This window comes from Stegostoma tigrinum, chromosome 21, assembly GCF_030684315.1.
Source record: "Stegostoma tigrinum isolate sSteTig4 chromosome 21, sSteTig4.hap1, whole genome shotgun sequence".
NCBI classification, from domain to species: domain Eukaryota; kingdom Metazoa; phylum Chordata; class Chondrichthyes; order Orectolobiformes; family Stegostomatidae; genus Stegostoma; species Stegostoma tigrinum.
The window spans coordinates 5,450,228-5,465,525 of NC_081374.1; the positions used below are offsets into that span (position 1 = coordinate 5,450,228).

Sequence of the window (15,298 nt, forward strand, 5' to 3'; positions counted from 1 at the left end):
CGGACCTCACTGTGAAGTAAGTTAGTCTGAAGCTAGATAAATATCTAAAGGTGCTTGGTGTATTTGGTATTTTGTTTTCATTTTGTTTTTTTAAATTTAATTTATTTAGCAAGCAGTGAGATTGTATTTGCCAATCAACTTGCCTGAGTTGTAAAGTCTGTCCTTGGCTTTTTAATACACTTTGCTTTATTACAAAACAAAAAGTTTCTGGGAGCCCTTGATTACCTTCTTGAGAAGTGAGACTATCTAAGGGCTCATCTTTGTCCTATTCCACTCTTAAAAAAGCTTATTCTAGTCTTTTTTTTGACTGTTTGTGTAGTCATGTTTCTATCCCAGTTATTTTAAGGAGTATTTTCCCTGGAAGGGAAAATCCTCACTAAGAACATGTATTACTTTGGATATTTCCACTTGTTGAGTGATGTACTTTTTGTCAGTGTTGTTTTTTCATCTTTTGAACCCAACACCTGAAGTACTTTACTGAGGTGGCTTAGTTGAAATACTTTACCAGATGAGCCTATGGAGAATCTATCTCTGCTCTCTTGCCTAAGCTAAATTTGGGATCCCTGCCAGAAACATGGACTTTGCATGGCGTAGATGCAAAAGTATTTGGCATAACTATACTCTCTCCCTATTTACTGAATTCCAATATAAAACCACTGCCTGCTGGACGAGCTGAGTGCAGTGTCTGGCGGTCAGTGACTGGAATTTTGAGTAGGGTAAGGTTAGGAAGGTGTAGTTGTTGTGCTTTGTGCCCTTGCAATGGTGTTGTATATCAACTCAACAGTGGGAAGTTATGCCCAAAGGTAGGTAGGAAGATGCAGTGGAGGGCCTTCTGGAAGCCTCTAATTCTATCAGAGATAGTAGGAACTGCCAATGTTGGCGTCTGAGGTAACAAGGTGTGGAACTGGAGGAATGTAACAGGCCAGGCAGCATCAGAGGAGAAGGAAAGCTGATGTTTCAGGTTGGACTTTCTGAAGAAGGGCCCTGACCTGAAATGTTAACTTTCCCACTCCTCTGCTGCCTGGCGTGCTGTGTTCCTCCAGCTCCGCACCTTTGTTATCTGTAATGCTTTGTTTAGGCACTTCTCTTGTAGATAAACAATGATATTATGGTACTGCAGGGAGGGGAGAGCCCTGAATGCTCATAAATGTGAGACCATAATACCCACAATTCAAATTACAATTACTTAATACATGTATTTGTCAGTTGATACTTGAATGTTCCATTTAAGTGTTTTTTTAAAAAAATGCAGTTCCACAATTTTGACATACTTTTTTGCTTTCTTTAATTATAGAATTCTACCTTTTAAAATTAAGTGGAACTATTTTTTAAAGAATTTGCTGACATCTGAACTTTCCCATCCTTTGCAACCAAAGAGGTAAGTAACCTCGCGGTAAACCAAGAATTTACTCGCCACTTGTTATTTATTGTTGATGAATGAATAGCTTTGACATTCAGCTGTGTGGATTGCTTGGTTCCATTTGACCCCTGATTGGGCACAATTGGCTTTCACCTGTGCAGTTTGTTAACCTTTGGAAGCTGTTAGATGTGGGATGTCCCACCTTTGGTGAGGAGGCCTGGGTTGAAGTCTTATGATGTGGAGATGTGTAATATTGCTGAATAGGTTGTTTAAATAATGTAAAACTTGCAGTTTGGCTGATTTTGTGCTTTGAGTAAAGCAAGATATAGAATCATACTTGTATTGGTGTAATATTTGTAAAATGTCTTAGTTTGGAACTTAACGACTTTCCTTTCAACATGGCATTCACCAGTTTAGTTTCTTGCTTGGAGCAAGCTTTTGTGCTTTTGAGCTTTTGAGCAGGATTATTCTCAATAATTATTATATTCTGAGCCTTAACAGTTTATAGATTCAGATTCATACAGCGCAGGGAGGCCATTAAGTCTGCACTGACACAACTACCACCAAAAGTGCATGAATCCCAATTTGCTGCATTTGACTCAAGTTTTTTTTTTAAAAAGGTTCTAAGCTTACAAGTCTCCACTACCCTCCCAGGCAGTGCATTCCAGATTGCCACCACCTGTTGAGTGAAAAGGCTTTTCTCCAGGTTCCATCTGAATCTCTTGCCTTTTCCGTAAAAACCATGCGCTCTTGTGATTTGATCTTTAAACCAAGAGGAACTGCTCTCTTCACCCTGACCATACCCATCCTAATCTTATGCACCTTAATCATGTTTCTCCCCCATCCCCACCTCAGTCTTCACTGCTGTAAAGAAAACAATCCAATCCTATCTAGTCTCTCCTTTTTTATCACTGAATTTCTTCGTCCCAGGCAACATCCTGGTGAACTTACTTTGTACCCCTATTGGTCTATCACATTCTTTCTGCAGTGAAATGACCAGAACTGAACACAGTGCTCCAGTTGTGGCCTAACCAGCGTTCAGTACAACTCTAACATTACCTTCTTGCTCTTATACTCTGCCACGACTGAAAGCAAGTGTCCCATATGACACATTAACTGTCCTATTCACGTACTGTGCTGACTTTGGGATCTGAGTAATTATTACAAGATTCCTCTTTTAAGCTACTTCGCGTTCTCCATGCATTGAATACTCTCATCTTGTTTTTTCCAAACTGCATCACCTCATACCTACCAGTCTAATAGCGTCAGCACATCTGACTAACCCACCTGTCTTCCTGTAACCTACAACACTTTTTTTTTCTTTAACCACTCTACCAATCTTTGTGTCACCTGCAAATTTGCTTAACGTTACTCCCACACTTCCATCTAATCACTTATGGTACAAGAAGCAAGGGTCCCAGTACTGATCCTTGTGGTATACTGCTAGCCACCAGCCACTGAAACAGCTTTCTACCACTAACCTCTGCCCTATTTCTAAGCCAGTTTCTGATCCATCTTGCTGAGTTTTCCTTCATTCTGTGAGATTTTACCTTCAGTCTCATGTGGGATGTTGTCAAAACCTTTCTAAAAATCCATAGAAACCATATCAGCAGAACTTTCCTCATCCACACACTTGATCACATTTTCAAAAATCTAACAGATTTGTTAAGCATGATCTCCCTTTCACAGAGCCATGCTGACTATCCTTAAATAACCCATGCCTTTCCAAGTTAATATTAATTTGCTTCGGAATCTCCTCCAATACTTTCCCTACCATTAGCATGAGACTCACCAGTCTGTAATTTCCTGGTTCATCCCTACCACCCCACATCAGCTGCCCTCTGGTCCTTTGGCACTTCCTCTGTGGCCAGACAGGAATTAAAAATTTGTGCAATCCCCTGCAATTTCCACCCTCCCCCTCCACAGCATTCTGGGATGCAGTTCACCTGAATCAGGTGATTTGTCTGTTTCTAAGCCTGAAAGATCCTCCAATTTCCCTTTTCCTATGTAAAACTAAGCCTCAGTCCCTTCTATCTTGGAGAATGTAGGTACAGAATTCTTTTTTCCAGAGTGAAGGTCGTCTGATTTATTTGCCATTGTTGGTTTTTAAGTTGAATTTATGCTGGCAAAGGACATTTGGCTGTTAAATTGCACTGCAATCGCAACGTGCCATGATAATGACCAACATTCCCTTACATTTCTTTTGAGCATATGGTCCCTCTATTCCTTGGCACACTTATGTGCTGTAGGCTTAAAAGGAGCAATTCTGAGAGAAGACATTTGGATCCTGCATCAGTTTAGAGAGATGCTACTGTGAAGCCTTTCACAAACTGGATACTGTTGTGAATGTGAAATTTCCCATTGAGGTCTTTTTAACCTTCCATCAAGCACAATGAATACACTTTTTTTTGGCATTTTATTTGGTCGACACCAAAGAGAGTCCAGAACCAGTGGTCATGGTGGGAGGAGGAGGAGCAATTCTGAGAAGACATTTGGATTCTGCTTCACTTTAGAGGGATGTTACTGCTAAGCCTTTCTCAAACCTGGGTACTGTTGTGAATGTGAAATTTCCCATGAGATCTGTCTACTTTTTCATCTAGCCCATTGAATTCGCTGGGAAACCTCATGCCTGGCAGCATCTGTGGAGAGAAAGCGGTTAACATTTCAGGTCCAGTGACCCTTCAGAATTTAGATCCTCTGTCATATCATAAGGTCATGTCTTGCACTTTCAAACTCCAATGAATGCAAATTCAAGCTAATTAGCCTGTCCTTTTCTTCAAATTTCAAAAAAAAACTTCATACTTGGGATCAACTCAGTGAACCTTTCTTCTGGACTGTCTCCCGTGCCAGTACTTGGATCTGAGATCTCCAAATCACTGCAGCTTGCTTGTTTTATTAACCTTGGTTTTTCTAATCAACCTGTTCAGAGATGTTATTTAATGCCTTTTGGAGCAGATGGGATTTGAACCTGGGCATCCTGGTCCAGGGATGGGGTCACTGCCACTACTCTACAAGAGAGCCTTTCTGCAGCTTTCATCCATTTTTTCCCAGTTTTAAATCCATTTTTCTGTTATTGCCAAAGTGCATGATCTCATTTACCATTCTTTTCACCTGCCTGTATCCATCTATAGGTGCTTTGTCATCCTCACTATTTGTTGTCCCAGCAATTTTGCCACATGCAAACCTGATTAACTTTTGCTTCCGCTATACAAATCAAGATTTATAGCAAATACTTATGGTTCCAGCCTTGATTGTATTGGCACTACTAGTTACAAGTTGCCATTCTGAAACTGCTCCCTTTACTCCAACTGTTAATTTTTTTCAGTGTGAATATACTGTGTTCAACATTGTAGGCCCTTAAGTAGCCTCATGCACAGGCACCTTCTATTGAATGCCTTTTGGAAATCAACCTAGCATTTTGGCTGGTGTCCCTTCATCTACCCTACTTATTACCCCCAGAATTCTAATAAATTTGTCAGACATGACTTCACGAAGCTATGTCGTCTCTGCTTGCTCGTTTTTATATATTTCTAATGTTCTGCCTACTTTTATAATAGACTCAGCACTTTCTCAATGACAGAAGTTAAGCTAAGTGGTCTATAAGTACAGTTTTTGTCTTTTTTTTGAATAGGACAGTTTCTCAGCCTATTGAGATTGAGACCCTGGATGAGACTTTGGATGATTACTACCAGTGTATCCATTATTTCTGTAGCAACTTCCATAAATGACCTAGGATATATTTTATCAGGCCTGGGCATAATTGGTCTTCAGCCCAACTAGATTCCCAAACACTTCCCCAGTGATAGTTGGTAAGTTTATCCCTTTTTTAAGATCTGAATAAAAATCAATTTTTTTGATTAACTTCCCAAGCAACCAACTGATTAAAAGACAATGTTTTAAAACTGTAGGTTGCTTTGTAAAAAGGCAAAGCAACTAAGACATTTTAAACAAAAAAGTACTTTTGCAGTGACTAGCACTATCAAAATGTGCCTTAACCTCTTACTGTGTCCTACATTTCAGGCGGTTGTGGCATTAAAAAAAAAATTCCAATGTCCTTGGCTCACTTCACGTTGTCCTAGGTTGCAATTTCAAGTGTCCTTCCACTTGGCCTGAGTCTCCTAGGTTATAATCATGAGAAAGGCCTCCCTTAGTATACCTTTAGTCCTTGAATCCTCAGTAGTCCCACTTCTTTGTTCTGTCCTCTTCTGAAGGAAAAAACATTCCTGCAAACACTCTGGTTCATCACAATATCATCTACATTGTCTCAAAAGTAACAGTGCCTTCTACAACGCTCCTGATTTCTCCATCAGTTTTTAAATTCATGACCACCTTCTGAGTTTATACACCAAAGAAAGTGGTGATTCCTTCATCCCTCTGCCTTCGAAGCTTCTTTCAAATGGCAGATTTTTTTAAAAATCGCAAAATGCTTTCAAGTTTTACTATCCGTCACTAAATCTTGTGGTCTTTGTTTTAATGGAGGTGGTGGGGGAGAGACTCTAGATACTAAGACTACGGGGATTTTCCCATCCTTGGTTAACCAGTCCAATTCAGTGCTTGTCTCTTGCATTGGAGTCCCTACAGCTGTGTACTGCAGTCCTTTTGACCTTGTTCTGTACATAGTGGTCATCACACCTTTACATTAAACACTCCTATTTAAAAATCACCAGATTTTGTTGTCTTTTCTGTGGTTTTAACTACTGTATTCCCTACAGATTTACTCCCACTGGTTATTTTCACGCATTTCCTTATCTTTCCACTGAGTGTCTTCCCATTCTGGCAAGAATAATGAAATGCTAATAGCCTAGAAGAGTGGAGACCACTCATACTCTTGAGTATTAACCTGGCTTCTGTTGACTGACTAGTATTTGGTCTTATGCACATGAGTATATTAATTCCAAAACCTTAGCCTGTTGTCCAAATGACCTTTTGCAAAGATTCTGCTTTTAAAATTACTATCAAACAAATGTTAAAACATTTATGCAATGCTTCTATGAAGTGGTGTCCTGGTAGCAATTTCTTCAGAGTTCCTGTGTAGTGGAACATGGAGTAATGCCATTGCATTCATAAAGCTGTTTTTTAAAAAAAAATGCTTGTTCAGTGCCACAGCCATTGTAATGATCATGTTCACAGCTTTTCCCCATTTCCTTTGAACAGTCATTGGCTGGTTCAGCAACAGTGTACACCAGTGCATTACTCTTGCAAATGTAGTGTCCCTTCCTTTTTGAAAAAGATATTAGCTCATGCTCAGCTGTGCTGTCATGTCCAGATTACCCAGAGTAAGTCAGCCATTTCACTTCTTAGCATGTTTGCTGGTTTTATTTCCCTTGTGAAAACTGCAAATCAGTGACCTTGCTGATACTAAAATTCCTTTTTTCTAATACGAATATGACTTGAGACAGTTGGGCATTTTTTTACAAAATGTCCTGTGATATTTTTGTTTAAGAAAGGAAATTACTAAATAGTTCCAGTATGAACAGTACATAGAGGATGTTAAATAGTATCTTCAAGTCAGTGACTGTATGCTGTTAAAACCCTTTTTTAATATGGTTCTGTTGCATATTCACAAATCCAGAATAATGGAGGAACTCTGGGTCTGGCAGCACATGTGGAGAGAAATAGTTGGCATTTCAAGTGTGGTATGACTTCAGTTCTTCGCAATGAGCAGTGGGGACTGAAGTATACTTTTGCCAAGCCCATTTTAGCTGCCTAAACTATTTTCCAAGTTCAGGTGTAGAAATCTACCAGTGCAACTAGTTCTGCCATGATCCATCTATACATGTAACAATTTTTCATCTTTCAAGAGATGAAGACATGGCCAAGCATACATTTGCCTTTGTTTCTGTAATTTAGAGCCTTATTCAGATTTACAGATTCCATTGTTTTTAACACTTGAGCCATTGGTATTTGTAAATGAGATAATGGGAACTGCAGATGCTGGAGAATCCAAGACAACAAAGTGTGAAGCTGGATGAACACAGCAGGCCAAGCAGCATCTCAGGAGCACAAAAGCTTTTGTGCTCCTGAGATGCTGCTTGGCCTGCTGTGTTCATCCAGCTTCATACTTTGTTGTCTTGGTATTTGTAAATAGCCAGTTGAGCTGACACTTTTCTTTGGACCTTACCAGAAATAAACACCCATTCTTGTTCCTCTTCCTTTTTAATTGTGGAAGGTATAGAAGTTCGTTGTACATCAAATCTGAAGCAATATTCCAAGAATGTGTTGCTGTACCAAGTGGTAGAATTGGCAGGCCTAAGTTGACATTGTCACATGAAAACAGGCTATTTAGCCCACCTGTTTTGAACCAATATTTATGCTGCAATTTGGTCTCCTCTCCTCCTTCATTGTCATAAGCAAAGTGAGAGGAGGAAGTAGTTTGTATTTTCTGTGTATGCTAACCTGTAAATATTTCATTAATCTCTCAAATTAACATTTGTAAAACAAACTAATAATAAATCATGCTTTTTGCATTTTTGCTCATCCTTTTAAAACACTGCAGTGAGTCTCAATTTTATTTTCCCTGTTAAGGTTGACAGGGTTCAGATTTATTTGGGTCGAAGATTGTTTGTTTGTGGAATTCTCCACCATTACTAATTGGTGTAGAAGTAAATCTTTCACAAACTTTAAACCTACTTCCCTTCAATTAGCCTGAAAATGTGGCCATTCGGTAAGTGAAATTTAAAAAGAAAAGCTCTAATTATTTTCAAGGGTATCAGCTACAATCAAAGCTAACTTTTTTCTACAGGTGATATTTTTAAAGAAAAATCATCCATGCTTTGACATCAGGGTAGAAGAACTAGCAATACATCTTCCATTCTCAAAATGGGTCAAGATAAACAATTTTAGAACAAGTTAAAATGGATTAATGGGCTATACTCTTTACTGCCTAGGATGACTTTTTTAAAACAAATTGATACGATTGCCTGGAAATTGTACATTTTGGAAGAGTGTATTTATTATGTTTCTAGCATGTAATTGTATGAGTTATTATGTTTTAATTATATTCAGTAATGATAAGGTTAACCTAAATTATTTTTCAGTGAAAAGTAGGACTGGAGACCTAAATAGCAACAAGTAAATTTAGACCAGAATTAAAGGAAAGGAGGTTAAAAAAAACCTTTACTTGAATCAGCCTGTAAAAGGGAGTATTGTTAGATTATTGGGAATGTGTAAAATAATTAAATGCAGTAATAGGGTTATATTATTTGAGTAGGATAAATCCACATGTTTCACTTAATGTCAGCAATTAGTAGTCTTCCAAAAAGCTTTTTTAAAGAGAAACAATTGTTGCTGTGACCCAGCAGCTAATTGTTATTGTATTGTAAATGGGTGACAGTGGTAATTTTTCTTGCTTCTTTCAGCAGTAGAAGTGAATTTGGCAGTTGTGTTGAATAAATTGGAATTTTGCTGTGGAGTATGAAAGTGAGAAAATACTTATCTGTAGTGTAATCTGTTAGTTGATGGCCATTACTTTAATACATGGAATATTTTTGTTACAAATTAACGCAAGAACAGAACATAAAAGTGGGTGTGGAATATATCCTGGTCAAGCTTGTCCCATCATTGATAAGATCATACTGTCAGTTCCCTTGAGTCTAAAATGTTGATCCTGTTCAAGGCTGAGATTAACAACTAAGCATTATGAACTTGTTTGGACATAGAACAACAAAGATTTGCACCCCTGAATGAAATAAATGTCTCCTCATGGCAGTTGCCTTATGTTGAGACTGCGGCCCTTAGTTACAAAGTCTCCAGCCAAAGGAAATGGCATGGCCCATCTACATTACCATGACTTGGCAGAATCTTGCATGTTTTGCTGAAATTGCTAATGCTTGTCTAAACTCTGCAGAATATAGGTCAATCCTACTGTCATCACTCCTCATGAGCAACCCTTTCATTGTCAGGGAACTGTAGAAATGTTAGACCATGGAGGGTATTCAGCCAGTGAAGACAGAAGCTACACATTCACATCCTGTTTATCAGATTGTGGTAAATAGCCTTGCAGTGCTTCAGGTGCAGATTCTTTTAAGTTTAGTTGCCCAGTTTGATTAGTCAGAAACTCGGATTTCTTGATGCCAGTCACCACCCTGGGTTTAAAAAAAGTTATCCCTCTTTGTCCCCACTACTCCCTGTACTAGTTATCTTAACATCTGTGCTCCGAGTAATTGACCTCTTCACTAGAGGAAGCCAGGTCTTCCCGGTTTTCTCTATCCAAGCCATTTGTTATGTTATAAAACTCAGTTACATCGCCTGTCAGCTAAGGAAAACAATCCTTACCAATCTTTCCTCAACTGTAATTTTGAAGTCCTGGTAACATTCTTTAAATCTCCTCTTGAGAACAATTCTGCCCTTGCTCTGTAATGTTACCATTGATTCCTAGTTCCAGCATCACATCCCTGTTGTTACCTTTCCCAATTTGTTTTAATACTAGTTTGTGGGAATGTGGGAGTCACTGGTTAGGCAGGAGATGAGCACATGCCTGTGGTCGTGAATCACATAGGCCAGAGCAGGTGGTGACAGATTTCCTTCCCTATTAGTTCACCAGGTATGTTTTTATGACTAACAATAGTCACTAGGTTGCCATCAGGCTAACTTTTTCTAATTCCAGTTTTAATATTTAAATTTTCAGTATGTCATTAGAAGTATTTGGTTTGGATCCCACATAAACATTAGCCTGGATGTATTGATTACTAGTCCACCACATTATTACTGTCGTCTTATCCCATGTGGTACCTTTACCATTCTTTTTATCTACTTGAGCTGTTACCTTCAGGGACCTATGGATATGCACTCCAAATCTCTCTCTCTCTCTTCCTTTCTCCCCTGCACATTCCTATTTGTGTTTTCTTTTGTTTGCTGTCTCAAGCTCACCTGCCTTTTCTGAATTTGATTGCAGTTGCCACTTGTCTGCCAATCAACTAAATCATTATCTTACTATAGTTTTCAGCCATGCTGTTCATAATTGACCTCCTGGCCAGTTTTTGTCCTCTGCAAACTTCCCAGTCATGCCTCGATGTGGCATGCTCCATCTGCCACATTAATTTCACACTTTTCCGTATCATTGGTAATTTTGAGAATGTTAAGCTCTCATTTGAAGTTGTATAAATGACCAAAACCCCTGTACTGATTCTGTGCATCACTCTTCATTCAAGTCTGTCAACCTGAAGATGACACACTTAATTATTTTTCTGTTCTTTGAGCAATCCTTTCATGGGGTCCCTTTTACTGAACCCTGTTTTTATAACCAGCTTACATATGGCATCTTCAAATATACTTGTTCCACTTTACCTACCTTGTTAGGTGTACCTGTTTTTAAAACAAGTCTGAAATTTCAGTTTTTTCCCCCCTTTCATGCATTATGAATTGACTGCAAGAACATAAAAATAAAAGCACGCTGGAAATCTGAAATGAAATGTTGGAGAAACTCAAGCCTGACCGGTCCTGGTCTTTGCCTGAACTCTTCCCTTCTCTGTATAGTAGACAGTATAAGAAATGGGAGTAGGCTGTTCAGCTCCTTGGGACTGTGTACCATTCTATAAGATCGTGGCTGATCAGCTCAAGGTCAGAATTTGTTTCCTGCCTGCTACTAAAAGCCTTCAACTCTTTTAAAAACATTTATCTCCCTTCTGTTTGGATCAGCACAGTGGTTCAGTGGTTAATACTGTAGCGTCACAGCACTCTAAGGACCTGGGTTTGATTCCAGCCTCTGGCCACAATCTCTGGAGTTTGCTGTTTCTCCCTGGGTATCTTCAAGGTGCTACAGTTTCCTCCCACAGTTTAGGTGAATTGGCCATGCTGAATTGTACAGGGATGGGTAAATTAGGTGGAAATTACTATGGGAAATGAAGGATTACAGGAATGGAGTTAGGTGAGTCTGGGTGTGATGCTCTTCCAAGAATTGGTATGAATTTGTTAGGCCAAATGGCCTGTTTATGCGCTAGGGATTCTATAAATACTTTTAGTGTACATAAATCTCTGGGGTCAAGAACCCCAGATATCTGCTATCACCTGAGAAGAAATTCTTTTTGCACCTTCATTTTAAATGAGTACTCTTTTTTTTCCTAAATTCTGGAAGTATTCTCTGACTGAGATTTCTTCATCTCCTCTGGAAAGCCTCTTCAACCTTGTTTCAATGGAGTCATACCTCATTCTTCTAAGACCTTTATTCAGGAGTTAACTTGTTTAGCTGCTCCTGATAAATTTAATCTCCATTCCGGGAGTCAATCTAGTGAATCTCTTGATCAGCCTCCAGTGTTGGAATATTATTGCCTTAATATGGGGACCAAAACTGTACACAGTACTCCAGGTGTGGCCTCAACAACATATCCAGTTATAACAAGACGTTCCTACTTTTTAAACTCGAACTACCCCCCCCCCCCCAACTCCTAAACTCTAACCCCCCCCCCCCCCAAAAAAAAAAATTCCCCCTTTTTAAATGCTGTCTTAATTGCTGCTTCATCCACTGGCTAACATTGGTTCTTGAGCACAGGCACCTAGATGCCTCTGCTGCATGTTTTGGAATCTCTATTTTTTTAAAGTCTACCTCACTCCACTGGCTACATCTTTTCATCCTGAAAAAGAACCATAATTCCTGATTCTCCATCTGTTAATCAATTTACATTCCATGCAAAAGTGCTACCTCCAATGTGGTGAGCTCCTATCTTCCGCATTCACTTTTTATGTGGCACCTCTTATAAATGTCATTTGGGAATCAAATTAGAATTGCATCTACAAGCTCCCCTTTGTAATAACTTCTGAGCTATAGCAAATTTGTCAACTGTCATTTCTTCCCTCAGCCATGTTAGCTGATTGCGTTAAGCTTTTCTAAACATCCTACTATTCTGTTAATAATGGATTTTAGCAATTTCCTGACTATAGATGTTTATGCTAACTGGCCCATAGTTTTCTTTTTTCTGCCGGCACCAAATTAATCGTTTCTAAATTGGGGAAATCCTCCCAGAATCAATGCATTCTAGAATATTTGACTGCCTCTGTTATCTCTGCAGCCGTTGCTTTTTAAAAAAACATGGATGAGGCTATTGAGCCCCTGGCAACCTGCCTGCCTTCAGTCATTTTAGTTTGTGGAATACTTCTCTCGTTTGTGATAGAAACTGTTACAAAACCTTTCCTCCCATTAGCACCTTTTTGGTGTACTGTTCTGTTCAGGACTTTTTGGTGACATTTGTCTGCTGCTCCACTTCCATGCTCTCTTTACGTTTTATATTCATACAATCATTTAGTGACATTTTTGAATCCCTCCATTTGAGTCTACCTGCAGTGGATTTCGTCTAGGCCCAAAACGTCAGCCTTCCTGCTCCTAAGATGCTGCTTCACCCACCTTGTTATCTCAAATTTTCCAGCATCTGCAGTTCCTATTAACACTCATGCAAAAGTTGTTGGTTTTCTCTCCCTCATTTACACTTGAATCCTTTATATGAACAGGACCATTTCCTTCCTATCTGCTCTAGCCAGACCCCTCAATTTTGAAACTCTACCAGGTCTTTCCCTGGTTACTTTGGCCAGAAAACCATCTCAGCCTGTCCAAGCTATTCTCTCAACTGAAGTTTCTCATTTTTGGAACAGTTTTTGTAAATCTGTTCTGTAGTCAGTCTAGTGTATTGACATCCTTTCTATAGTGTCTTAACTTGGTAAAGAGCTAAATGCAAAAAATTAGATAAATTGCAAAAGTAACAAATTAGACCTGTGCACTTTTGGGCTAACTTGCAGATCTAATCCTTAAGTACGAGACTTCTCTAAACAGTTGCACACATGCTTCAAATGATGAATACAAGATTGGTGATAAGTGAGCTAAATTTGGAATTGTGGGCCAAAAATTAAATTAATAAATGTAATGTTGTACAGTTCATTTTTATAATGAAACTTTAATATTAAAGCTATTGTTTGCCTTGTAACATTTGTACACTTCTGCCAGTATATGACAGTGGTTAGCAGTGCTGCGCCTCAGCCCCTGGGACCCTGGTGCAATTTCACTGACGTCTGTCAGCATGGAGTTTGCATATTCTCCCCATGTCTGCATTGTTTTCCTATGGCTGTTCTGTTTTTTATTCCTCCCACAGCCCAAAGATGTGCGGGCTCAGTGGGTTGGCTAGGCTAAATTGCTCGTAGTGTTCAGGGATGTGTAGTTTAGGGGGATGGGTCTGGGTGGGATGTTCTGAGGGTCAGTGTGGACTTGTTGGGCTGAAGGGACAGTTTCCACATTCTAGGGATTTCTTAGTATGTTAAGAAATGGGCAATAACCAACTACGTCAAGGACACTTCACGGTTAGATTTTTGGTATGATAGCTTTTGTTGGTTGGTTACTAGTTATTTTGGCAATTGAATCAAATTTGAGTAGTTTTCTAGCACTTTAGCTCTGTTCTGTATACAGTAACTTGTTGCAGTCCTCAAGTTGAGGGCATCACATTCTTTACCCAGTGACAATGAATAAATATAGTGGCAAATAATGTAAGTCTGGCACCTGCATGTAGCAAAACACAGCAGACTCCTACGGCAAAAACCATCTGCAAAACTATTGATGACAGCCCTCCCCGTGTGCTTAATGGAAGTGAAATAAACTGTAATATCACTAAACAAATAATCCAGAGATCCAGTTTAATACTCAGGTGTTCAAATGCCACAATGGCAGATGATCAACCCCTTTTCACCTCTAGTTGAAAGCTAATCTGTGAAATTGCATTTCTCTTTTTGGAGAAGGAGACCTATTGTTGTCTGGTCTTTACTGCATGTGATTCTAGACCAACAGTAATATAGTTGACTCTTAGCTGCTGTTTGAAATGGCCAAGCTCCTATTCAATTCAAGGAATGTAAGGATGGGTAGAAAATGCTGGTCTTGCCAATGAAACCCATGTCCCATGAAACAATTTAAAAATACAATTTGCACCAGCTGCCATTGACAAGAAACTTAACTGCACAAGCCATATTTATTGTGAATCTAAAAGTGCGGTCAGAGGCTAGAAATTCTAAAGGAAGCTTGACTCAAGTTTGCTCATCAGCTAAGGCACGAGCCAAGCATTTGGAATATCCTGTACTTGTCTTGATGCCTGCAGATAGGACCCTCTTGTGGTACTGATAATAAACCCAGGCCCCTCAGTCCAGGGAGAAGTCCCACTTGCTCCAGAGGTGTGTAGTAACATCTCTAAACAGCTTTATAAGAAAATACATTACTGCCTGCAGCTGCAATAGCTCTAGCATAGTTTAAAAACATGCCTCCACAAATTCAGATAACAAAGTGTGGAGCTGGATGAACACAGCAGGCCAAGCAGCATCTCAGGAGCACAAAAACTGACGTTTTGGGCCTAGACCCTTTGTCAGAAACATCAGCTTTTATGCTCCTAAGATGCTGCTTGGCCTGCTGTGTTCATCCAGCTCCACACTTTAATCTCAGATTCTCCAACATCTGCAGTTCCCATTATCTCTCTCCACAAATTCAGGTCTTGACAGCATTTGTAGAGAAACATTAACACTTCTAATCCAATATGACTTCAGAACGGAGTGCTATTCTGACCAAAATGGCACTTCACCCACCCCCTCTGTATTCACTCAGCCATGGTGTGTCGAGAGCAGTGCATTCCATATGACATAGGAGCAATTGATCTTTTATTCTTAACTGTTGTCACCATTTTGACTAGTTTAAGCGTTTCACTATTTTACAATATCACTGTGTAGATGCAAGTGGCAATAAATCACTGATTTTAAAAATCTGTATGTCAGCTATGAATATGCTTAATGACTTAGATTCAACAGTGCTGTGCAATAAAGGATTTCAGAAATTCACTACCTACTAAAGTTTCCTCTTGTCTCTTGAAATATATGACCCCTAATTCTGAGATTATGGTGCTGCACTGTTCCACACTTCCTGCATTTACCCCATCAGGGCTCATAAGAATCTTGTGTTTCAATGCAATCACCTCTCTTGTAAAT

General features: G+C 39.3%; 1 protein-coding gene across 3 annotated transcripts in view; it reads left to right on the forward strand.

The window, feature by feature from the left end:
• Nucleotides 1-15,298, forward strand: part of rap1aa (RAP1A, member of RAS oncogene family a) — a 147,317-nt gene that overhangs the window by 45,791 nt on the left and 86,228 nt on the right. For 2 of the 3 annotated variants that reach the window (XM_048553553.2, XM_048553554.2), the window contains one exon: nucleotides 1,295-1,378. The exons of the other annotated variant lie outside the window; for it this stretch is intronic. The gene's annotated coding sequence lies outside the window, so the exon portion shown is untranslated. The remainder of the gene's footprint in view (nucleotides 1-1,294; nucleotides 1,379-15,298) is intronic. 3 annotated transcript variants of the gene reach the window in all.